This window comes from Athene cunicularia, assembly GCF_003259725.1.
Source record: "Athene cunicularia isolate RWA chromosome 2 unlocalized genomic scaffold, athCun1 chr2_part1, whole genome shotgun sequence".
Classification (NCBI taxonomy): Eukaryota; Metazoa; Chordata; class Aves; order Strigiformes; family Strigidae; genus Athene; species Athene cunicularia.
The window spans coordinates 17,710,424-17,734,965 of NW_020799095.1; the positions used below are offsets into that span (position 1 = coordinate 17,710,424).

The following is a 24,542-nucleotide window of genomic DNA, read 5'->3' on the forward strand; positions in this document are numbered from 1 at the left end:
GCGTGGGTATGTGTGCTTCCTCACCTGCTGTAACTGGAACCAGAGAGGTGGAACAGGAAAACAATTGCTCTCTTATAAACAGGAGTTCTGAGTGAGTGTTGGAGACTCTTAACGTAAGCATCTTAATGATTTGTTTCCTGCTTCTCTGTGGTAACATGCAACTGTGTATGCCTGTGTGTTTTTCCTAATGGGAAGATTCTGCCTCCTTGAATGACAGATAAGCTGAGGGGCACCAATTAAATTCTGAAAGCTATATTCAGCTCAGAGCAATTAAAGCTAGCACTATATAATAACACTTGTAACTAACTTATCCATCATGCAAACTGTAAGATTTTAATGTTTGGTTTCAGTCAGACGGCACTACTGTTAGCTTTTGCTCACATTCATTAAACTCTGAATTTTTAGAAGGCAGGTCTGTTGTAGGTTGTTTTGGACAAGTTGCTTTCTTACTTTTTCCTGTTGCTTTGTTCCTACTTCTGAGTGTAAACCAGCATAATCCTGTGTTGCTTCTGAAAGAGGGGTAGTTTTGCTCTACCCTCTTGTCTGCAGCTGCCTGACTTGCTCTTTTTATCTATCTGCTGGCAGCATGTTTATGCAGTGAACTGGTTCAGCAAACAGTATGGCTAAAAATCTGGGGTTTTTTTCCTGGTTGGTTAGTAATTGGATTCATTTCCCACTCTTATTCCACCCTGTAGTCATGTTGCTACTGGTTTTAGTAGGACTTGCAGCAGAAATAGCTACCTTTGAGAAGGGAGAGAATTGGCTGGTTCTTCCCCAAGGACCCCCAGTTCTGCTTACTGCAGATTTACACCAAATTACACTCTATTTGCAGATTAGGTCTTTGTTGTACTCCTGGTAGGCTCTTCTAGAAATACTTAGAAATGTGTAGTTTCTTTGGGACTAATACAGTAAAAACAGCTTAATGAATGGTTGTAGAGTCGTTAAAAGGTCAATTATTGCATGTTCATTCTTCTTTTTTTTCCTTGGGTACCAGATAATTAATTTTCTCTGTTCTGCATTAAATGAACATCCCTCTATGATGCTCACATGAGCTTTAATCACTCACTGTGAGATATGTTTATTGTTCAATTTATTGTTCTATTCCAAGGTATCAGGCTCTAGAATTTTTCTCATGTCTGTGAGAAGATGCCTTGTCTTATGTCTGTACAAGTGTGGATTACTTTTTTTATTTCACAGGCACAAAAAAAAAGCTCTAAATCAATAGTGCAGTTAAGCTGGTCTGGATTTCCTACATGATTTAGAAAGTGGGTCCCTGTATTGCAAAATATTCAGAAACAAAATATATGGGTGTATCCCTGTGCCCACTGATCAGGCTAGATTGCTGCAGTGCAGTGGTTTGGGGAGCAGTGGGAAACATGGGACCTTTTTTAGATCAGCAAGTTGTGAGGAAACTTTTGTTTTGGGAGGAGGAAGACTTGCTGTGTGTGTAAAAATGTGGAAAGATTCTGGAACAACAAAGGCATCAGTTGGCTTTATGGGGTGACTAAGTGGTTGATATAAGTCTCAGCTTCCTGATAGACTTCTCAGATACCTTTAGAAACATCATTCAGAGTTAAGGCCCCTGCATTTGGCTTGTCCTGGGTGGCATGGAGTTCATAAATTCTGCAGTCGTGAAGATACCACTAAACTCTTACACAGGGGGCTGCATAATAAAGTAGAAAATTATAGACTTTGTTTTGGGTTAAGAGACTGAACTGATGGAAATGGCAACTCCCCTTTCCTGTCCCTTGACTTGTGGGGTTGTTGCTTAAGGTCTGATCTTGTGGGCTGTATTGAAAAGCTCAATTATTTTTCTTGCTTTTTTTGGGTGTAGTGATTTTTATTTATTTTTTTTAGGCCATCATATGTTTTGTAAGTTAACACAGAACTGCTGATGGACTAATGTTCCCAGTGAGGGTGAATGCTTGGGTTGTGTTTGCTTGGACCTCACTTCCCTTTGGGGTCTCTCTAGGGTCCCTGCTATATTAATGTGATATGTAATATACTCCTGATAACTAATGTAGTTGTGTCTAACCTACATCAGATTTTTTTTTTCAATTTCTCTTCCATTGTTCATGCAAATAACAAAGAATTCAAGGCACTTCTTTTCAGAGCTAGCTGTTTATTTATTTTTTTCAAATGCTTATTGTAAGGTGATTTTGTTGCCCTAACCATGAGAAGTTTTTAGTATATGATTTGTTGGAAGTTTTAAATGTAGAACAGCTTAATTCTTGAGTTACTGAAAAAAACGCCAGCCATAGATCTGGGAAAGTCTGAGTAATAAAATCATAAAGCTGGTTCATCGCTCAAATATGTTATTTCAGCTACGTCTGCCCACTGCATGCTCCTACAGGCTAAAGATGTCAATAGGCTTTTACATTAATAGCTATTTTAGATCTCTAATCTTAAACGGCAGCACAAATTAAAGAACCTTAGATTAATTTAAAATATCAAAGTTAACATGTCAAATGTTCTTTCTTACTCTCGTTTTAAAAACTTCCACCCTTGTGTATTTTTAATAATCCAAATATTAAGTTCATAGGTTAGAAAAAAACAATCCTAAAATTAAATCACAGATGTTTAGACTCCAAACCAGTTGGGGGTGGTGACATTTTCAGGAATGTAACAAATAGAAGAAGTAAGGAATTGAGTGTAAACATTAAATTAGGAGCTATTAAATGTAGACAACTGGTAAGAGGAGGCAAAAGTATTGCTGAAGACTGTTGAAAACAGGGAAAAGGATTTTCTTTTTCCTTGGAAAATATGCTAACACTTTAAGAATAATACTAAATAAGGGCAGTAATGTCAGTAATTCAAGAAGTGCAGAAGAATTTAGTTCCGTTACTGGAATAAAGCTGTGTGGTCTATTGACAGTTTATAGAAATAACTAATACAATGGATAACACTTTTTAATCTAGGGTGCAAATAATTTGAGGTAGTCTGTGTTTCTTGTATTGATCTTGAAGAAAGATCAGGAAAGCCTCAGAGCATCAGAAGAAGTTTAATGATGTGCTAGTTTTTGTAAACAGTAAATGGTATGTGGTGCCTAGACATTAGTTTGTCTGGTGTTGATTACTGACTTTTGGAAAGATTATTGTGGGAACTGACTCGGTGCAACAGAAATTAAATTCTAATAATTGGAATGAAGAACCATACAGTCCATCAATATAGAGGCTAAACTATTGGTCCTTTGTAGCTCAAATTGAGCACTTATAATTTCTGTTTGGTAGTGTTCATATTGTACAGAGAAGTCTTGCAAGCTGCTAAAACTGTGAAATTGGATTGTCTTTGGGAAAAGTGCATTTGACTAAATGTCAAAACTGCATGTTGTTTGCTTCAAAGCAACAGTTGAATAGTGATATGAGTTTGTCAAAGAGTAGTACTCCTGACATTTCATTGCATGCAGGATTCTCCTTTTTTTTTTGTGCTGACAAGATGTTTGGGTGGGTTCCCTGCACCCTCAGTAGAGTTACCTACTTGTGCAGAAATCTAGATCCTTGAGGCAAAAAAGATTTATGTTGCAAAATGTGTTGCTCTTAGTGTGTTAGACTAAAACTTGGTTGCTTAATTATACAGGGGAATGTTGCTAACCTGAAATTCTAATACATGTCTTTGAGGAGAGGCAGGTATAGCTGTAGATGCCATATTTTAGGGAAATTTTTTTTGTGTGTGTGTCCCAAAAAAACAAGTAGAACATTTTCTCCAGCTATTCATATATTGTACTCCTTACCTCTCTTGTGCTTCCCAGAAATGAAAGGACAATGCACTAGGAAGTTTTATTTCTCATCTGATGATTTTTGTTCTCAGATCCAACACCAACCCCTGTGAGCTTGCAACATCTTGCCTAATGGAATTGCTCAAACATTCACCGCTCTAGAAGAGATTTGGATTCTTCATGATTGTCACTGGGAGACTACCCACTTGCTGTAAGTCAGTCTTCTGTATATTGTGGATGTGGCCTTCTTTATAGGAAAGCGGAAGTCAAATTGATGTGGAGTCTGTTTCAGCCTAGAAGGGACATGGTGAAAGAAGCTGCCTAAGAAGCTTCTTGCTATGAAGGATCACTCTGTCACTGGAGAATGGGAGACAACTGTAGTATAGCTGGCATAGAGGAAGCACTTCAGTCCCCTTTTGGGATGGAACATTGTGCTTAATTGTATGTCTAGAAGAACTGAAGGACGTAGCAAGGAAATGGAATGGGTGAACCTGAAATTGTGCTAATGGGACCTTACATTCTGATGAGATGAGGGTAATTGTTCAAAAATACCTCAAGGCTGTGTTATTTTTGAAGTAACTGGAAAAAAAAAATCTATTGGGTTGCACTGTGTTTGAGATCCCTTTAATCTTAGGCTTTGGGGTTTTCGCCACTCACCTACCAGGTTAGGAAGGGACTCTCTCGCCCATTGCACCATTGGATTCTTTGTGGTTTGTATCTCATTCTAAAATGCTCTCTGTAGACTGCAGCCAAAAATAAGAATTTCTCAAGGTTGAGATTATTACTGGTGATACTGAAAAACTTCTTGTGTTGCTGGTGGGTGTGTGTTTTGCCTGAATGTTCACTAATTGTGAGATTTATCATTAGGAGGAAATTCTGTCCTAAGTCATATTGCCAGTTGTGGGACTTGGTGTTTTACCTGCTCTGATAGCATCTAAATTTACTCATAGTGCATATAGAATACTTTTTTTGGGGTAGGAATGTTGATAATGTACTCGAGCTTCCTGGCTAGCTGCTTGTGCTGCATTTTAACTTCTTTTAATATATTCTTGGCCTTCACCTATAGGCATTAAATTAGTATTGCAGGGCACATAGAACAGGGAGGATGTTGTTAGGTCTTACATGCATATAACTTACATATTTGCTTGCAGTTGTGGAAGGCTGGGTGTTCTGAACTGTGCAGTTCTTAGTCCTGAGACTATATATAAACTAGTGTTTTGAAATTAGTGTTAACATGGATTGGTGTTTGCATGGATCTTTTGTCTGTAAAGCAGAATATAGCACTGCTGTTCTACACTAATTTCCCATTATACTTGCATCTGTGTGTGTGTAGGCTTAGTCACTTTAAGCTTGGTGAATTATTTTAGGCTAAATCTCTCACAGTTTCTATTGTGAGCATGTAAAAGGTATTGCTAGTTGTGTATTGCCAAGTAGGACTTACTTTCCTCTGAAAAGCTGGAGATGAGTCATGAAAACTGAAGTATTGAGCAGGCACGAGGGTTGAATTTTTGCTAGATGTGGCTACTGTAAAGTACATTAACATCCATGTGTGTTTTCAGCTTCATATTAGAAGCTGAAAAGGAGTTGGAGGAGAGCAAGGAGTGGAAAATACTTCTACTTGGATTATTTGTGTTGGTAGGCACTGTCATACTGTGACAATGGGCTCTTTCAGGGAGGTGCTGTTGCTATAGAATCCTTTTACCTATGGAGATAGCAGAGTTTATCAAATACTGTTACAAAATAGCTGATTATGCTGGGAAGTTTTCTGTTTAAATAGCAAAGCAATGTTCTGTGATTGTCTAATGACTTACAAAAAGTTTCAATGTACTTGGCAGAAATTAATATAAACCTGTCCCACCCCAGCATGCAGCATGTGGCTATTTTATTTACAGAGGGGGTTCCTGTGGAACAGGTATGTTTGTGACTTCACATGGAGTCATGCAGGAAACCTGTGACAAAGTCAGGGCAAGATGTCACTTTGCTTATCCTAATCTTTCCAGTGCAAAAACATTCTCCATTCAAAGACAAATTTGATAAGTCTCTAAAAGGAAGGGCGGCAGTTCTGCAGGGATACAAAACCAACAGAAATTGAACAGTTACAAAAAGGGGATTTTTCATTAATAGCTGTAGCAGAAGGCTGTGATGAGAATGAGTATTTATGTTAACAATAATATTTTTGTTTTCATACTGACGTAGTACCATCCTGTTGGCATATGTTCTTGGAATGCCTTAATTTGTAACACCTTTTCTTTTAGATATATGAAATCTCACATTAACACGTGGTGTAACTTCACTGAATAGCTCTGTCTTTGAAAAAGGAAAGAAACAGTACTTGGTGCTCAAAGTGAATTCACCTTGAAGTTATCTTAAATTCATTTTTACAAAGCTGAAAACTGAATCTATGGCCTTTATAGAAGCAGTTTCCATATGTTACTGAGCCTTTAGAGGAATTCTTTACTGCTCTCTTAAATGTAGGAAAATATAGTGAAGGAAATGATCCTCATTCCTCAAGCCTCCTGAATTTTATTTTAAAAGTTTCATGAACCCACTGTGTATTCCTTTGGTATTTTCTCTCAGTTTTGCCAACATAAAATTCCAAGCTTAGTTCTTCAGTACAAATATCCATTGATTTTTTTGTTGTTGTTGTTGTTTTTCTCTCACTTGGACCACTGACATAGTAAATCTTGTGAAAGGTATTTAATTTTACTTTGTAAGCTGAATACTGACAGAAACATTAAGAATTTTGGCAGCTCAACATTGTGTGCTGGCTCTTACATGAGAAACTCCTTGTACAGAACTAAATTCTTTGCTAAAATATGTCATTTAGTACTTCCTTTGAAGGAAAATGAGGTCAAATCTTTGTGTGCATATACACATAAATGCAAAAATAACCAGTGTGCACAACTCTTAACTTTTCTTTGTGCATAAGCTCATGTCTATGAATTTAAGCTACTTCTCTCAGATGAATTCTGAAGTCTTTCTTGTAGATAAGTTAGTGCAAGTATTCATAACTATGTTCAGTGGATAGTATCATAGGTAGATGTTCTTGCAAAAAAAGTGGAGAAGGGGAAAAAAAGGGTGTTAATTTACTGTTTTACTAGTTGCTATTGAAATAAATTAATTTTGTGTTATTGTTTAAGACTAAAATAAGCTATACATCTGAGCATCATGGATAACATCTATGGCAGGGAGAGGTGAAGAAGCAGGATAACGACCTCATAAGAGCATAATCTGTAATTTTTAGTTTGTCATAGGTACGTTGGTCTTGGATTATATCTGATTAGATAGAGGAGCTGTTTGAAACAACTGAACTGCTGATTTAGTATGATTACAGAATAAAGTAATTTTTAGAATCTGTCAGTAGAAATTAAATGCTTGTGAAATTATGAAAAGGTGGATCAAATGTACAGGCACAGTTTCATTAATATAGCATTGTAAATCAGTCATAGCTTAAATGCATCTTTTAGGGCAAGTTATCACTTGTAAATGCTAAACATGGGTCAGACTGATGTTGGCCTTGAAATGGTGTAGAAAGGTTGTGAACTCCTTGGTCCTGGGGTGTCAGGGCCACAGGCCATTCACCCTATGTCTCAGACATGGAAATTCAGATCTTTTTAATAGTTACTGCTCCCTACCTTGGGACAGACTGTGAACTTAAGTGCTTGACATAGGTAATTAGCATGCCCAAAAGTAACTTAGAAGATCATCAGTCTTGTCTCCTGTTGTTCGAACTTTTGATTCCTTATGCTTGTATGCAGAGAAGAGTAGTGACTGCTGTATATCTCATGTTTCCAGAGACAGTTGCCCTGCATTTTAGCAACAGGAACAAACTGCCTTCTTACTGGTGTTACAAGGAGGATTTTACGAAGTAGGGTTCTGCATTTTGCTCCCAGAAAGTGATGCATAGTCTAGATTCTTACCATTGAATGTTTTCATCACACTTTCACTGAGCAGAAACGCACACTTTACATCTGGAGGTCATGAATTCAGTCAGTTTTTTGATGCAAATCAGTGTTGTGCTTGGAGAAGCTTGCTCCTCATTTAAGAGTAGCTCTAAGATACCATCTCTATCTTTCAGTATATGTTTGAACATGTGTTTCCATCAGCCTTTTATCTTTTAGAAAGACTGAGTAACTTTTTCTTGTCTTTGCTTATGTAAAGTCCAAGTTGCTTATTTGTCCACTAGCTGAAGAATAAAAATAGTGCTTCAGATACATCATAAGGCAGAAGATTTGTCACATTTCAAGGGTGACCTTAGAAATTTATTTCTGAAGAGCTGCTGTTGTATAGCTTCAGGGCCCCTTGCTTTCCAGTTGTGCAACAGCAAAGGTTTTGCATGCAAGCTAATTGCATGAGAGGGGAAGAGAAGGTTGCAGTTGTTGGTACACTCCTTTAGTAGTATGGTAATGAGAATGTGGGACTGCATCTCTGATCCTGGCATGTGTAATATTGAATGAGGTATGTTTCTGGCCTCTAGTGAGTCCTTTGCTCATTCACTGACTATGAGTTTAAATGCCTTCTACTCCCATCTGCTTTTTGTAAAAGGTCATATCCTCATTTTAATTCATAAGCTAAGTTCTTGTAGCAGTAGGTATTTGAAGAAGAAAATTGCATTGTTCCTTTAGGTTTGAAGAAGCTTCCTACACTAAACAGAAAAATATTATGGTTATTAAAGTAGGTACTTCTCAAAGAGAAATAAAGATCACTTTAAAGACTGAGTAAAATGTTCACAGTATAATTTTTTTTAAAGCCACCTGTGTAAAGTTCACAGTCAGTGTACTTCTGTAGTAATGTGTGTTAATCTTGCTTTATCCTTATGTGTTGGTCTAAGCATGTAATCTGTTGTAGACTTTTTTGTTGCACGTCTTACCATAATATATGAGAGGTGAAAAGGGATCAAACCTGACCAAGGATAACTATCATTAGTGATTAACAAACAGAAATGTATTTATGAAAATGTAATATTTGCAATATTTGTTTAATGAGTTTTTTAAACTTACTGATTTTGTGCCACACACAAAAGAAAATGTCTATTATGGACACAAAACTATAGCAGGAACTTTTGAGAAGAAATACAGATTTTCCTGTCAGCTGAAGTTATGTTGAAAGAACATTAAGATTCTTGGAAAAATCCAAGCAAGGCCTTATTTGGTAGGAAGTAAAACATGCTGGCTGGTAGCTTGCAGGCACAATAGTGAGCATCAAAGCAATACAGTAGAAAATTATTTTTTAAAAGCTTTAAGAAGCTTTCAGTGCAGCAGTGTGTTTTACTGTAACTTTCATTGGTCTTCCCTTCTGTCCAGGTGACTCCTGTACTTCCATATTTCCTAGAGGAGACCTGGGCTTTGCTGCTATGTCTTTGGAGGATGGCAAGTTAGATAAGGAACTTTTCCTTTCTTTTAGTAAGACCAGATTTTATATAATGCTTTGCCTTAGAAAGTACCCCAAATTTTCCTTCTTGGTATCTTGTTATTAGGTGAAGAATGAGAAGTATTTTTAGTTTCCATTTGTCTTCCCCCTTTTGAGTGAGCAACTCAGTGTGATGCAACACTTAAGACTAGGCAACATGTATTACCTGAAGAAGATGTTCCTATATAAAAGTTCATGTTAACTTTCCAGATCAGTCTTGATTCCAAATGGGTGATTAACAGCTCTTCCTAATCCCATGGTTAGAGTCTTCCTAAAATCTTTCATTTAGGCATATGCTGCATTAATTTGTTTTTTGTTTTTTTTCAGTTTAAATCATGTTTAGTAGACTATTGTCAGGCAATGAGCCATAAATTTAGAAATAAAATTTTAAAGTTAAACAATTTGACAAGATTATTTTTTGCTAGTCTTTCAGGCTGATCATTTCATCAGCATCATTTCATAATGACCGTAACTTCAGTTATTCTATTGCTCTGTCATAATCTGAGATGACAGAATCCATCTGTCCTCTGAGAAACAGGACACAGCTCTCCTGTATTCTTCCTTTCTGTTCTTTTAATGGGAAAGACAACAGGTTGTAAAATATGCAAAACTCCACACTCTAAATATGCCACACTCTAACAATCAGACAGTAATTTGCTTGCAATAATACAAGGAATAATTACTAAAGACTTTTACATCAACACTGGTTAAACTTAGGGTTTATGATCTGTAGTGTTACAGTTTAGAAAAGATACTAATGAATACAGTGGTTCACTCATTTTCTTTAAACATAATGGAATGAAAATGTAAATAAAAGTGTTTTTTCTACAGCAGACCACTAAGCTTGGAGAATTTCTTGCATGTGCTGTATCTTTGCTTTATGACCCAACTATAGAAGTGTGCACATCTGTATCTGAAATACTGATAAACTTTTTAGTTTGGCTTTCTTATAAATCAGTGCTTGACAGCATGCATTTTTATTTTTGTTTCACCCATAGTTGTTGGAGGATGCACTGGAGAAAAGAAAAGGGAGGCCAGCAGTGGGTGACGGACGACTGTGGCTGGCTGTAAGAAAAGTAGCAGGGTTTACTGTTCCAGTTAAATCATCTTCCTGGCTTCATGCAGCATGGGCTCTTCTACAGCAGTAGGCTGTATTGTGCAATTTTCCAAGAAATACTTGGTTATATCAAATTTGGAGACGAGGTTTCTTTTCTTACTAGCTGACATCCTGGTGGCAGGTGGTTAAACAGTGAGGGAGTTCACTTGCTTGTTTTCAAAGTCATCCATGACCAGAAATTCCAAAAGTTTTGAAAGTCTTGTAAGTGCAAAATTATTCTTCCCTCAGGATGTGATTCATGCTTTTACCTAGTACAAATAGCCTTATAGATTCAGTATCTGTCTGGCCAAACTGTAGTTTATACTTCACCTTAATTTTTGTATACAGTTTATGTTTTGAGTTTCCTTTTCTTTATTTTCCAGTGCTATACAGTTCTCAAGGAAATCTAAAAGAAACCACTATGAGGTGGTGATAGCAAAGTTAAGAGCTCTTAAGGGCATGATTCAGCATCTCCCCCTGCAAGTTGTGAGATTTCTATCTACCCTGTATTTACAAACTCCCTGGTGAAGGAATGCTGGTGACCATGGTGCAGGGGCTGCTATGATGGATGTACTACTCTGTGTTTCTCTATACCTGTCTCGCACTGGCCATTACCAGGTACTACAGAGGAAAGTGCATCAGTCCTTATCCTGAATATGTATGAAACACTTGCCCTTTTGTCTGACCCTTCCTGTAATCTTCATCAGGATGATTTATAATCCGGTGTGAAAGATAATGTCTTTATTTTTTTCAAGTTTATAGAAAATGCACATCCTACTCTTAGTAAGTGTATACCTTGATGGTATACATGAAGCTAAATAAATTTGGCAAAAATAAGTCTGTTTTCCAGGGTGGTGTATATTCTACTGGCAACAATTGCCATGACCTAATTATCAGTTTGAAAAACAATGCTAATTTAAAATTTAAAAGTGAAAGTATACGAAAGAAAATCTCTGAACACCAGCTTAAAGAAAGAGAAGACTGTAAAGAACTATAACAGCTGCGATAACAATGTGGGCCCTTGAAATGAAAGGGTAAGGTTGGCAGGTGGGGTGCAAATAAACACCACACCCCCCATACCCCTTGTCCCCAGTGAAGTAGCTTTACACTGTATTTTTAAATCTCACTTAACAGAATTGAGATGTCTTGTTCAAAACACTTGCAATGAGAAACTTCTTTTTTCATTTGAGGCTGTTCTCTCCTTCACAAATGCCCCCAAGCTCTCACTGGTTTTGATTGTGTTCTTAAGTTTTTCTCCCTGCAGCTGTATTTCAGATGGAAGATTTTTGAACAATATCACAGAAGTATTTGTCATAAGAAACAATACATAATATTCCTAAGTACTGAGTATCTTTCAGATTGTCAGTATGTCTAAACAGTATCCCTGAAATGAGCTGTGCTTTAGTGGATGTGTTGGTAGGAGAGTGGCACCATAGCTCTATTCATCATCTCTTTGTGGTGGTGGTAAGTATGGAGGACAGTAGGGCTGATAGATAGAGAGGACAGTGACTAGAGGCTTTAGAGGAATATACGGAATGAAAGGAAGGAGTGAGAAGAATTTCTTACAACTTTATATTTCTGCACTTAAAATCAGATATTGGGCCTTGTATAATACATGTATCTTTCAAAAGCAGTAGTAGAAAGACATTTTCAAATAATGAACAGATTTTCAAGTTCTGTAAAACAATCAGGTGAAAATTTAATTTCTAAATGTATTTAATTTATTCCTGTCAGTGTTGTCTTGTCTCTGCTATATTTTTGAAAAAGCAAGCTTAAAGGTTTTTAAAGCCTCTGTTAAGACTGAAATGCAACCCAACATACATGACTATCACAGTTGGCTTCTTTACTTGAAGTCCTAATAGAGGAGAATATAAATACCTCTGCAGAGTATTGTTGGTCAAGCCACAGTGTGCATCTGTTTAGGCAAATTTGAATATTTTGGAGATTTATCTTGTTAGCATCTTCAGACTTGGTTAATTCATGACTTGCAGCACAGAATTTGAGGAATGCTGAAGTGGGATCTCTGACTATAAGCTGGAGAAGAGATAAGGAACTACTAACACTGTCTTTTTGTCTGGATGTCTGGCTATGTAGGGGGTGCTCCAGCTGTTCTGTTAGGCCTGTCACCTGTGGGAAGATAAATTCATGTTTTTCAGTTACATAACTATGTATCACACTTTATTTAAGGTACAGCCCAGAAGCCTGACCACAACATGCTAGATACAATGTATGAATTTAAAACATAAAGGTACTGTCATAGAAAAAAATGTCTGCACATTAAGACTTGATTAAAAAAGGATCACTGGTACTTGAACCAGGTGATAGCATCACTGTAGATGTACATATAGAAAGCATGTATATAAATGTGCATATAGTTTGCATAGGTATTGAAAATAAAGCAGCTTTGTGAGCAAGCAGTGTGAGTTTTGCTGTGGAAGGTGCTGCAGAAGTTCTGAGCCTGATAAATGGAATACAGCAGCTGAAGTGTATTTGGTAGAGTGGAAGGCTGTGGTCCACCTGACTCTCCCAGACAGATGGCATACTGATGGATACGAGCACAGTGGCCAGCTTAGAAAGCCCAAGTGATGCAGGTGTTGAGTGAAATGTCCAGATCTGTTGAGACTCTGCAGTGATTCAGAGCGAGGAGGCTTCTGCCTCAGCATCCAAATACACTCTGATATGGGGCTGGTATAATCAAAGAATATTTTATTGCTGTCACAAAAATACTGATATTTTTGCCAGTGGCTGATGTACAAAGTGTTAATTGTTGTTCTGCTCTGTTCAGACATAACTAATGCATAACTTAACATACATAAGTTCAGAATCATGACATTCACATGGGAAAAAATGCATTTGTTCCATGTATTTACTTTCTCAAGCTTAATGCATAATGTCCAACTTGACAATTCTTGCACTTGTTTTTAAACCTCTTAAATTTGCTGCATAAGGTGGTTAAACTGTTGGTTTTAACTTCCAAATGCCTCATGCTTTTTCTGTGTCCTTGCCTAGTTCTAGAAAAGCATTCCAGGCACAGGGAGTGGGTCAGGGAAGAAGGTGGAGAGAGATGGAGCTATGAATGTACAAACTGGCAATAGATGTGAACACTGTTCAAGCAGTTTGTGGTGTCCCCAGGCAAAACTAATACAAAGTCAGATCCCTCTGCACAAGGCAGCAAAACCAGTTCACTGCAGCATTAACTGGAAGTTGTAATTATTTTAAAAGTCTGTATGTTGGAATTGTATAAACAACCCATAAGAGCAAATGACGGACTTTCAAAATAAGTTGCTGGGGATGGCATAGGGAGTAAAAGCAAGCTTACATCCATTTTTTTGGGAATGATACTGAATGTTTGAACAGGTTGGTGACAGGTCAGAATTTCTATGTCTGGGAATCCTAACATTTATGTGAAAGCAAAATCTGAAAGTTGAGGTGTTTTTTGTTTTTTTTTTTTTTGAGGTGAAAGTTGAGGGGTTTTTTTAAATGCAGTTTTTGGGTCAGTCTAAATGAACTGCACTTTAGGGTGAGTGTTTTGGGAGGCACAAAGATGTGGTCAGCTTTCACTAGATGCTATTCAGAGCCTGGCATGTGGCTTCCTGTTTGTCCCAAATCTTGAAAAATCTAATGATGCTGAAAGAAGAGAAGTGCAAAAAGAGAGATCAGACTCTTTTTCTCGAAGTAATTCAATAACTTTTTTGTACTTGACACAGATATAAATTATTTGGATTTTGATGTGTGGGCTTCCGAAATGAACTGGCATGCAGCTCTAACAGCTTTTAAATTGTTTACCAAAATGGAGACAGATTACAACACCAGGTGCTCAAGAAATGTCTTGTGCTGTACTGTACTCAGTTATTTCCTGACTTTAACCTTTTCACACATTCATCACAAGTGACCTAGGCCTAAAATCATCTCTTTAGGTGATGCAAATGATACTGGAGTGTTACATCTTGCTTGCTCAGTGTCTTATTTTATTGTTTGATTACTGACTTCAAGCAGTGATCACCTTCATCTGCTTAACTGGTATTGTAAAATCATACTAGAGAACAACCTTTCACTTGTCTTGCTCTGGGAACAATGTAGGAATAACTTCAACAACTATATTATTCTCCAGATCAGTGCAAGACTTCTTCTCTTAAAGATTATTATAATGAGGGACATCAGGGGGCTGGCTGGTCCTTCAGTCGAAGTAGGAACTGTTTGCCCTTTTAATTCCCTGTCCGTATGGGCAGACTTTCAGAGTTTTGTTAGGCAATCAGATACATGTGGTAGTTTTGTCAGCATCTTTATGTTGGTAACCACAAAAGGCTGCTTTCTTCATCCATAAAGAACTTGTTACATAGAAGCTCACCTTTTCTACTTCATGGAACTCTGTAAGTCTTTCCAAAAGGATGTTTTTGCAGGAGTCTCTCCATTGCACATGCAGTGAAAATATGCTCAAACTACCTTGCTCTTTTCCCCAGATGCTGATAGGCAGTCAGGCGTGTTAGCATACTTGAGAATGACAGTCTGAAATAGGAGCTGGGGGACTGCTGGCTCCCACAGCCACCTTGTTTGTTTGCTGCTAGGACAGACAGTTGACTTCTCTTCTTGTACTCAAAAATAAGAAAATAAGACTGCAAAACTTCAAATGCTGATGATGTAACTTCTCTAAATGTAATCCTTCCAACTGCCATCTGTCATTCCAAGATTTATCTTTAATATGATGTTACATGTAAATCCTTGTTATTTTGGAGTAACAAAAGTAAAAGATTTAAATATTTTTGACATTTTTTGAGATCACATCATAAAATCAGTATAACATAATGCTTAGGAGAAAAGACTGAGTGCATTTTATATGTAAACTTTAAATTTTCTTGACTTAAATTACCATTCACAGTATTTTTTTTCACATTTCTCCAGCTTTTCCCTTTCTACACACACTTAATTTTTCTACCTTTTCACAAATAAATGCATACAACAAAGTAATGAAATTCAGTTCAGTGGTTGTGTTTTAACTCTCCATATGGCACAGGTGTATTTTTTTTGTAGAAGAAAGTATGAGTTATGAAAATGCTTTATTGTCTGAAAACTTCAAATTTTGTGGTCAAGACTTGAAAGCTTTGTACTTAAAGTTTCAGCCCTAGAGCAGCCTTTGAAAAGACAATTTTATGTCGACAGTGTAATTTTATGGCATAAGCTTTGTATAGGTGTTTTTCTCCATTATACATTTCTGTATTGTACCATGTAAAAAATATGTACTTGAATGAGTTTCTCAGACCTTTTGTTCTAAAAGTATTTCTGGCAAAATTGTGGAAAACACAATGAAAGTCAATGAAAGATGAGTATTAATGAAAGTTAAGGAAAAAATATGTAGGTCCGCATGGGTGAAGTGGGCATGGCTGCCATCTGTTAAGAAATTACCTTTCATTATTATGTTTCCTGTGACTTCATATGTTACTACTTTGGACATATTTTTATTAAAAATAAAAACACATTTTCCTCTAAGAAACTGTTTGGGTTTTTTCTGTCTTCCTTTTCAGAAATTCATCAAGTGCATTATGAAAAATTGTGGAAGGTTTCTTAAGTATGTCAGGGTGCACTTTATGTTGCACTACTCATAAGTAACAGGTTTGTTTGTGTTGTAAATCCTGATGGTCTAAAAAAGCCAGTTCTGTATGCCAACGTTTTAGAAACAAACACAAAAATGGCAAGAGATTGTGAGGAGAGTAGAGAGATATTAATGGAAGGCAAGGTCCAAGAATGGTGACACTTTTCTAATACTAAGCAGTTTAAGGGGAATCTGCATCACTTGTAACCACTTCTATTTATTGCTGCTTTTATAACCTATAATTAAAATCCAGGTTGCTAGTTGCAGTTCAAGTATAACCAACCTCAAAAATGCTATGAAGCAACCAAGACGCTAGACTGCACACATTATAAAACTCTTCACATTGTCTGCTGTCTCTATAAGCCTGTTTACGCTGACTGGAACTAAAGTAAAAAATGAGTATACCCATTAGAAATAACAAATATGGATTGTTAAATTGTAGCACCCTTTCACTGAACTCAAATCAACTTCTTTGTAAATTATTCATTCTTTCATATTGCTGAAGCATCTTAATTAAAATCTTCCATCTTTTAAACCTCTAAAAATGCTTGAGAACAGGAGTGTAGCCAAAGCTTTTTTTTTTAATCATGTGGAATTTATTTTGTTTTTAATTAAATTCAAATAGATAGCTGGTAGCTTTCACTAACCTGAATCTAAATGTAAGATTAGGACAGAGTATCTTTTTCAGATCTGTCTGGGATCAGTTGAGAATAATACTGCTTCCACTTTCTTGCCCATAAGTTGGTGATGACCATCCTTGCATTTCGGCCAAAGCAAAGTATATGAACTACTTCCTGCGACATAAAGTTCTCTAGGGTGGGCTCCTGTGATTTTATTTTTTTAATTTTTTTTTTAATTTTTTTGGAGAACTACTGATATCTAGAAAAGGGACAGTAACAAATTGTTTCAGGTCAAGAATTTATTTAACTGCTTTGGTGGTTTTAAAAGTGAGTATGAATTTGCTCTCTAACCTGTCAGTGGAGGCACTGAGCTGTTACTGAAACCCATAAAAGTTCTCAGCAGCTTTGTATTAACTCTAAGGTCTATTGTTGGAGGCAGACCATATTTTTACATTGGGATGTCATACTGTAGTAGACTTGTATAAACAAATATAGTACATTAAAAGGCTACATATCTTCCTTGTTCTGGGCTGTCTGTAATAGTGTTAAATTATTCACAGAGTCTTAATTGAAGCTTCCCTTTTTGGCCAATCTCTGAACTTGCTTTTAATTTTTGTTCTGTTGTAGTTAGGCAGTGGCAGGACAAGATCTGACATGAAAGCACTCACTCTGAAATGGACATTCTGTTCTTCCTAAGCATGGTTGCTGCTTCTGCATCTTTGTGTTCTTCCTTTTTCAAGGTCAAGAGTTCTTTACCAACTCTGTCAAAGTAGAGCCTCTAAAGTAACCCTAGCTGGATTCAGGTTCTCCACCAGCATTTCAGAACTTGTGGAGGTGGTGGTGGGTTTCTATCACTTGAGGTGGGGAGAAGATGCTTTTTATGGTCTCTTGCTCAAGAGCTACCCTGTTAACCTAGTCAGAGGTCCTCATCTCTAGCCTGCATCTTTTTTGGCTGGTCCAGGTATTGTGACTGATACTTTCCCATTTCATATTACTTAGGCAATTCATTGCATGTTTCAGATTTATAATCTGGTCTCCCACATCTTGCATCTGTCTGCTTCTAGGTCTCTTACTGTTCATCTTTCTCATATGCTGAGGATAATGTTGCAGAAAACCTGATCCCTGGAACCTCTTTCCTGCTTCCCACTGTCAAGGTGTTCATTACAATCATAAATATGAATGGATTTAAGACTGTGATATAGAACCTTCCAAGAGCATGGTTTACTGCATCTGCTTCTCGGGGTTCTTGTCACCTGCATACATGTACATGATGTGTGTTTCCAAGCAAAAGGAGTTGCAGGTGTTATCTTGTCTGTCCTTGAAGAGCTCCAACCCAAGCCTTAACATTTAAAATTTTTATTTAAAAGAAACACATTTCTAGGTACACTTTTTTCTTAATATTTGCATTTTTTTAATTGAAAGCTTGGAGTTGACAAATTCTTATGTTTTGGCATTAATAGCAAAAAGACTCAGCACTTGTAGTATTAATTGTTCTCAGTATACTTTATATGTGTTAGTTGTTTTCTAAAACACATCGCTGAAGTGTCAAGGTTTATTCACACATTTTGTGTTCAGAAACACATTGTTGGGAAATTATCAGCCCCTCACCTAAGATGATGTTAGAAAGGGTTAACACTGCTAACAACTACCTGCCCTTATTTAGAATACTACACACCTTTCTTGATGTTTCAAGTTATCTATGTGAAAGACCCTCTGTAAAGAAATAATCTGCATAATATTTAAAAGTTGTAGCTCTCTTTGTATTTATAAATACTGATGTTGTACACTGAAAAAGGTGTACTGGAATGGACTTAGATAGAAATCTCTAAAAATATGGTAAGTTGATTAAGAAGAAATGTGACATTTTCATAACTCATGGTCATTACACTTTATAAAGTGCATAAATGAATTTCTGTGTATCCTAGGAAAAACTGAATCTTGTTACCATGGTCATTAAAGTTAGATTTAAATTTTGAGCTAGTAAGTCTGCTTATAAAGGAGAAACACTAAACATTCACAAACAGAAGTGCTTCCATTGTGACTTTTTTCTTTTAGAAATTGTGACATACACAAGGCACATGTGAAAATTCCAGTGTATTGTGGAAAAACCTGAGAGGGTGACCTTAGTTTTTTGGTTGGGTGTTTTGGTTTTTTAGGAAGTAGATGATACCACAATGTGAAAAGTAAAACACCACATCAAAGAGGACAGAGCACATTTGTTGGATCCTGCCACTCTTTAATGAATGTCTAGGTTTCCTGCATGAGATAAAGGATCTCAGTGTTGCGTTTGCTGTTCATACATACCCTATGATGTTTTTCTTTAGATTTTGATGAAGATCATTCCTGGGTCACCAAAACTCTTCCAGTAGTCCTGTTTACTATTCCACTTGAATCTACAGGTTTTGGGTTCCTTTCTCCATAGTTAAAGCAACTATGTTAGCTGGTTTAATAAAATACGTTTCTTGATGTCAGCCTTGATAGATTGATGCATCTCACAGCGCTACGTTGTGATTATCAGGTCATAAAAAGACAGTCTGATTCGAAGTTACGTGGATGCCTTCAGTGATTTGATAGGAAAGTGATGTCTTTTTCTTGATGTGCAGGCAGTGTTGTCTTAAGGTCTTGAATTACTGCATGCTGGTAGGCTGACAGATATTTTCACAAGAAGGCACTGACTTCTAAAACTAACCTTGTGCCTATCAGAACCGAATCTCAGAAAACAGTGTGTATTTCAGTAATATTTTAGTAATAACAAGTGCAGTTTTAAGAAGGAATAAGCCTTGGGTCATAGTGGAGTATCTTTGTTTTAGTGAAGAAAGCAAAACTTTAAATAGTATCAGCAGAAAAATGAAAGGCAACCAAGCTCGTGCCAAAGCTCTGATGGTAATGTTTCCACTTGTACCAAGTCTAGGACGTTATCACTAACAGATGGACCTTTCCAAGGTTTTCAGTACAGGCTGTAAAATGATACCTTGTGCCTTGTTACTTTCCTTGTTGAAAATTACAATAAACCTTTCTCTCTTTTCTATTGCTAGATCATTTCACTTGTAAGGACTTATCTAGACAAATAGTGCTTTCAGTGCAAACAGACCCATTGTTTCTTTGTTATTTGAGCACAGGGAGGGCTGGTGTTAGCCCTGGTGTATGTGGTGTGTGTGCTCCCAGCATAGGATTTGATCATAGCTCAGTAACTGTTATTTCTGCTCCACCCTCTTGTCAGGGAGACTGTGGACCCCTCTGTTACTGGGTCACAAACTGGTTCCTATGGTACCCCAGCTTCTGGGGGTCAGCTGAGTGTGTAAGTCATGCTAAGAGCTGGAAGGGGGCATGTGGGACCACCCTCAGTCTGGCAGCTTATGCTAGAGCTAAGCCCTGAGGTTCTGGGCTGTCCCTAGGCAAAGCTCTTTCTGAAAGGAGCAGGGGCAGAAGGAGAATTATTAATAGGACCTGACTGTGAGCTAGGTCAGTCCTATTATTTACGGTTCTCAACTGCAATTAAAAGTTGGGTGGAAAAGGTGGTGTGACAGCTGACTAATTACTGTAATAATACAGCTGTTATTGGATGTATTTTCTGTATTGCTAGTCACCAAGATTTTTAACATACCTATCTAGAATATATACCCAGCAAATTTTTTTATGAAAGTGTAATCTATTGCAGATCTCCTGGGGGGATGAAAACAGTGTCAGAATTATACATTTAAAATGAGTCATGTTGGATGCAATATTATAGTCAGATTCTATGGTGGATGTGAGGGAAAGGTGGTATTTTTAGATATACTTATATTTCAGGATGCCGATTGACCTATTTCTGAATTTATATAAGATTTTTCTAATATAAGGATTGAATTATTCGCCCCAAGGGTTAGTGAAACAGCAGATAACTTGCTTTGCTTCAGGATAGTTTGACTAGACATTGAAGCATGTTCTTTGATGTCTTTCTTGGCATGTATTCTACTAGATTGTTTCTGGTTTTTATTTTGTTTTTTTTTCTTTCCGTACATTGGAACATACAGGATTTTCTTTCATGAAGTGATGAACGTTATACATAAAAAGTAATCTGGTGTTAAATGCAGTATGTTTGTTACTTGTCTAGCTTCTTCCCTTTTCTACTCTCATTCTCTTGATTAGACAATTAGGAGAGTTTTGTTGGAACTAAATTTCCCTCTTTTGGGTCACTAAAATAGCATGATTTAATTACTGCAATAGTAGTAATGGAACTAACTGTGTCTTTACATCGTAGACTACTTCAGAGAGTCATATGTCTCCATGGCTAATGGAGAGCATCTGCTCAACAGAGGTTGTGATTTGGATGATGTGTGGAAAGACAGCATCTGTCTGATGGAAGATAGTTCTGACATACTTCCTATTATTGTTAGTTGTCCTAAGCTGTTTGAACTTTTTCTTTTGAAAGATAGTTTTAATAACTTAGTTGTTTTACGCTATTTTGTGTTTTGGTTTTTTCTGTAAAGAGAATAGCTAGCAACAGAACAGTATGTGTGTGCTTTGTCCTTCAATCTTATAATTCAGGAACAGCAAATACCTGCCTTGAAAAGACATCTCCAATAGTTGTACATGGCACATCTGTGCTCTATAAATAAGTCTTCCCTTTTTTGAGCCAGATGAGACACTGGGATAGATTAAAGCTGACAATCTGAAAAATAACATAGAAAGCCATGAAAGCAATGCTTGGAAAAGGCTATTGCTTTGTTTATCCAGGTGGACATGAGTGAATGTAATTTAATAATAGCTCCAGAGCAAAGGCTTCAGCATGGATTCTTTTTTAATTTCATGAAAGTCACTCAGTGTTGCTTGCCACTCTGATTTGGATTTCTCAGTCCTGTACTTGCTGTGTCCACATGACTCTCATCAGGCTTTTTGTTGTTCCTATTATTCTATCCACAAAACCTTAATTGACTACAGTTATAGAATGAGATATATGCTTCCAGTTTTGCTGCTCAAAATCCCTCTACAGTGTTCTTTCACTGATGAATTGGCTCTGAAGCAGCTAAGGCTCTACTTTTCTTCCAGAGATGTAAGAAAAATAATTGCATAATGATATTTTACTGCGGTTTTCCCTTTTTTTTCTGAATTTCTGCCTTTCTTCTTTTGTGAAATGTGGAAAAAATTGGATTTTGCTGTAAGCTTATTGTTTTGAGAGTTGCAAGAGATGAGTAGCGATATTGAGAGGCTGCTTTGAACATGTGATATTTTAAAGGTTTGAGGACAACTCAGGATGGTACATTTTTTTTAAAAAATAGGTCTTCCTGTTGTATATATTACCATATGTTTACATTAGCTTTAATTGATGTGGAATGATAAGGCTCTTAGTAACAGATGATAAGTAGAGATGAGTGCTGTTTATGGGTTTAGGATGTAGTAGCTATAAATAATATCTGATACTCATGTATTCTTAATTCTTTAAAATGCACCTGGTGAGGTCATTTGTGGAAGTACTCTTGGCCTACTTTTGCTGCAGTTGACTTGATAGCAAAGAATTAGGCCAATAGTTAGCACTTGTGAAAATTCCCATCCTGAATTTATTTGGATTTGCCTCAGCCTCACACCTTTGATTTTTGGAGTAGACCACAGTAAGTGGCACTGTGTGCTCCAGAGGAAAGGTAGGAACAAACACAGTTCTGAGGCTGTCCTGTGGCATGGGAAGGAGCAAAATGTATTGAACCTGAAGCAACTGGATCATGATCACCTCCAAACATCAATTTTAGCTGCGGTCTTAGCTTAGTTAGCATAATACTGATTTTTATGCCTTCTTCAAAGTTGTAATTGCTCTTCTACCTGGTAGTCTTAAATTCCACAGGTAATGTAAAATACTAGTTGCCCTAGAGAGGCCCAGTCACTGCTGCTGGCAGCCAGAATATGAGAGTCAGTTCAGGATGCAGGATCATTGTTTTCACACCTTCCTGGAAAAGTAAGGGGGTTATTGTTGAAGGGCAACCACAGTTTTCTTTTTTATTCCTGAACTTGGAGAGAATTTTTAAGAAGGAGCACAGCGTAGTAGCTGGAGCATGCAGCAGATTTTACAGATCAGTTGGGGCCATGTTCATTATTTACATACACTTTCATGTTCAAATCTGGAAGTCTCAAGGTAATAAGTTAATTTACTGGGAAACACCGATAATGTAATAATAAAACACTTTGGAGAGAGGGCACATTTCACTCCTGCCTTTTTCAGGGCTGGTAACAAAAGCCTTCTCTTCAGCCCATGTAGTAAATTAACTTGAAGGAATAAAAGAAAATTCAAAAGTGCAATTTTGGAGGCAGACCTCCAAAATACTTCAGGTGCTCTCTGTCAGATTTACCCTACCTGTCTCCTGCTCTTCATTTAAGCACCTCTGCTTAAGTGGCTGAGTCATCTTCAGCTCATCTGAATTCTGGAAAAGTGCCTGTCTGTGTCCCTTTTTGATTGCAAAACGACATATTGCCCTAGGAAGTATTAAGTACTTAACTTAGGTGGGGTAAGTCTGTGTCTAGATTACTTAGCAAGTAGAGCAATGCAGTAAAAGTCGACCTTTGCAGTCAATCAGTTAAAGGTAAGGACCCAAAATCTACATCAGGATGGAACTAGTCAGGACTTAGCTCTAGTCTGGTGCTGGGAACTCAATGTTTTGAGCACCACATGTGCTCCTGGAGCACATGATCTAAAAGGGATTTGGTTTGCGTGCTCCAAGACTGTCCTGCAGTACAAACCTAAATGTTGAAAGAGCAGGGGACCAGGAGATTAGCAGCAGAAGTGCCATTCTGCTCTGTCCTAAAATGCTAGGGTAGCCACAATTTAACTTAATTTAGACTACACACCAAAAACATGCTGATAGAAATACTCTTCTGATAATATGGTTTCTTTTGGGATTAAAGTCTATGAGACCTCTTTTTTTTTTTTTCCAGTTACCTGACACTTCCAGGATATAACAACCATTGTGTTGTGTGTTCAAACAGGCAAAGGGCATTGTATAACTTAAATCTAGTGCATCCTGGAGATATACTCGCAAGGTACTGATGACAACAGCTTTCAGTGCATTTTGCTGCAAATTAGAGCCTGAACTCTGCCAATCTTTGCCAACTTGCCAGATAGTCACCAATGAAAACCAAGTGAGAAACCACTGCTCATTTTGAACATGGAGCAGTGAAGAAGACAGGTGTAAAGCACTTGCTCTACAGTACTTTGAAAGGGGTGTCTGAACAATGAGTTTGCAGGAAGTATGTTTCCAAATCTGTTGTGAAGATTTGACTCTGCTTGTTAGTAGAGATGTTATCATTAAACTCTTGCTAAATATAGCTTGAATCTAAATAAGAAAGTTATACTTTATACTCACTCCACAGTCCTGCATGAAGTGAGATAAATCTAAACTTGTTAAAAGTGCTAGTCCTTAATGAAATGCGACACAAATTTTTGTTCCTGATGGGAAGCGACTATACCTTCTCCAAAATGTACTGTTCCTAATCTCAGTAGTAATTTCCGTCTAAACCCCATGCACTAGGCCCAACTCAGACCTTGCTGTCCCGTTGCTGTCTTGTTCTGGTTTTCTTCAGCTCTTGCATTGTACTCACTGGCTTTGCACCTGTTTGATGATGGATCCTGGAAATAATTGCTAAGCTGGCTCAGTGGAAGAGCCCCAGGAGAGCTTGTTTCTCACCTGACTTTTGGAGACTGAGGCTATTTGTTTCATTCCTGTTGTTGAGCATAGATTTGATCTGGGGGTAATTATTTCTAACTCAGTAAGGTAAATGCCATGAAGAGAGAGACCTTTTTTCAGGTGAAAAGAGGATGTGTTGGTTGAAATGTTACAGCAAACTATATTGCCAAAGAGGCACTGTAGATTGGAGAACATCTCTGTTCAGATGTTGGATGCTTCAGATTACAGCAATAGGGAGATTTTTGCATCATAAGTATTGTCTTCATCTTAAATATAGCACCTCCTTTTGTTTGTTTGTTTGGGGTTTTTTTTGACTGTGGTTTATGGTTTTGTTTTGTTTCTTTTTTTGTTTGTTTTTTTTAAAGGAAATTAATTCTTAAAATAAATATGTTTTGCTAGGGATCTGAAAATGCTGCTTCTCTCAGAATAGATTGTTAAGCCTCTTAAAGAAAAAATGAATGGCAAA

General features: G+C 37.1%; 1 protein-coding gene across 6 annotated transcripts in view; it reads left to right on the top strand.

Annotated features, from left to right (window-relative positions):
- Positions 1 to 24,542, top strand: part of OSBPL3 (oxysterol binding protein like 3) — an 86,275-nt gene that overhangs the window by 13,137 nt on the left and 48,596 nt on the right. For all 6 annotated transcript variants that reach the window (XM_026841694.1, XM_026841697.1, XM_026841699.1 and 3 more), the window contains exon 2: positions 3,808 to 3,926. The gene's annotated coding sequence lies outside the window, so the exon portion shown is untranslated. The remainder of the gene's footprint in view (positions 1 to 3,807; positions 3,927 to 24,542) is intronic.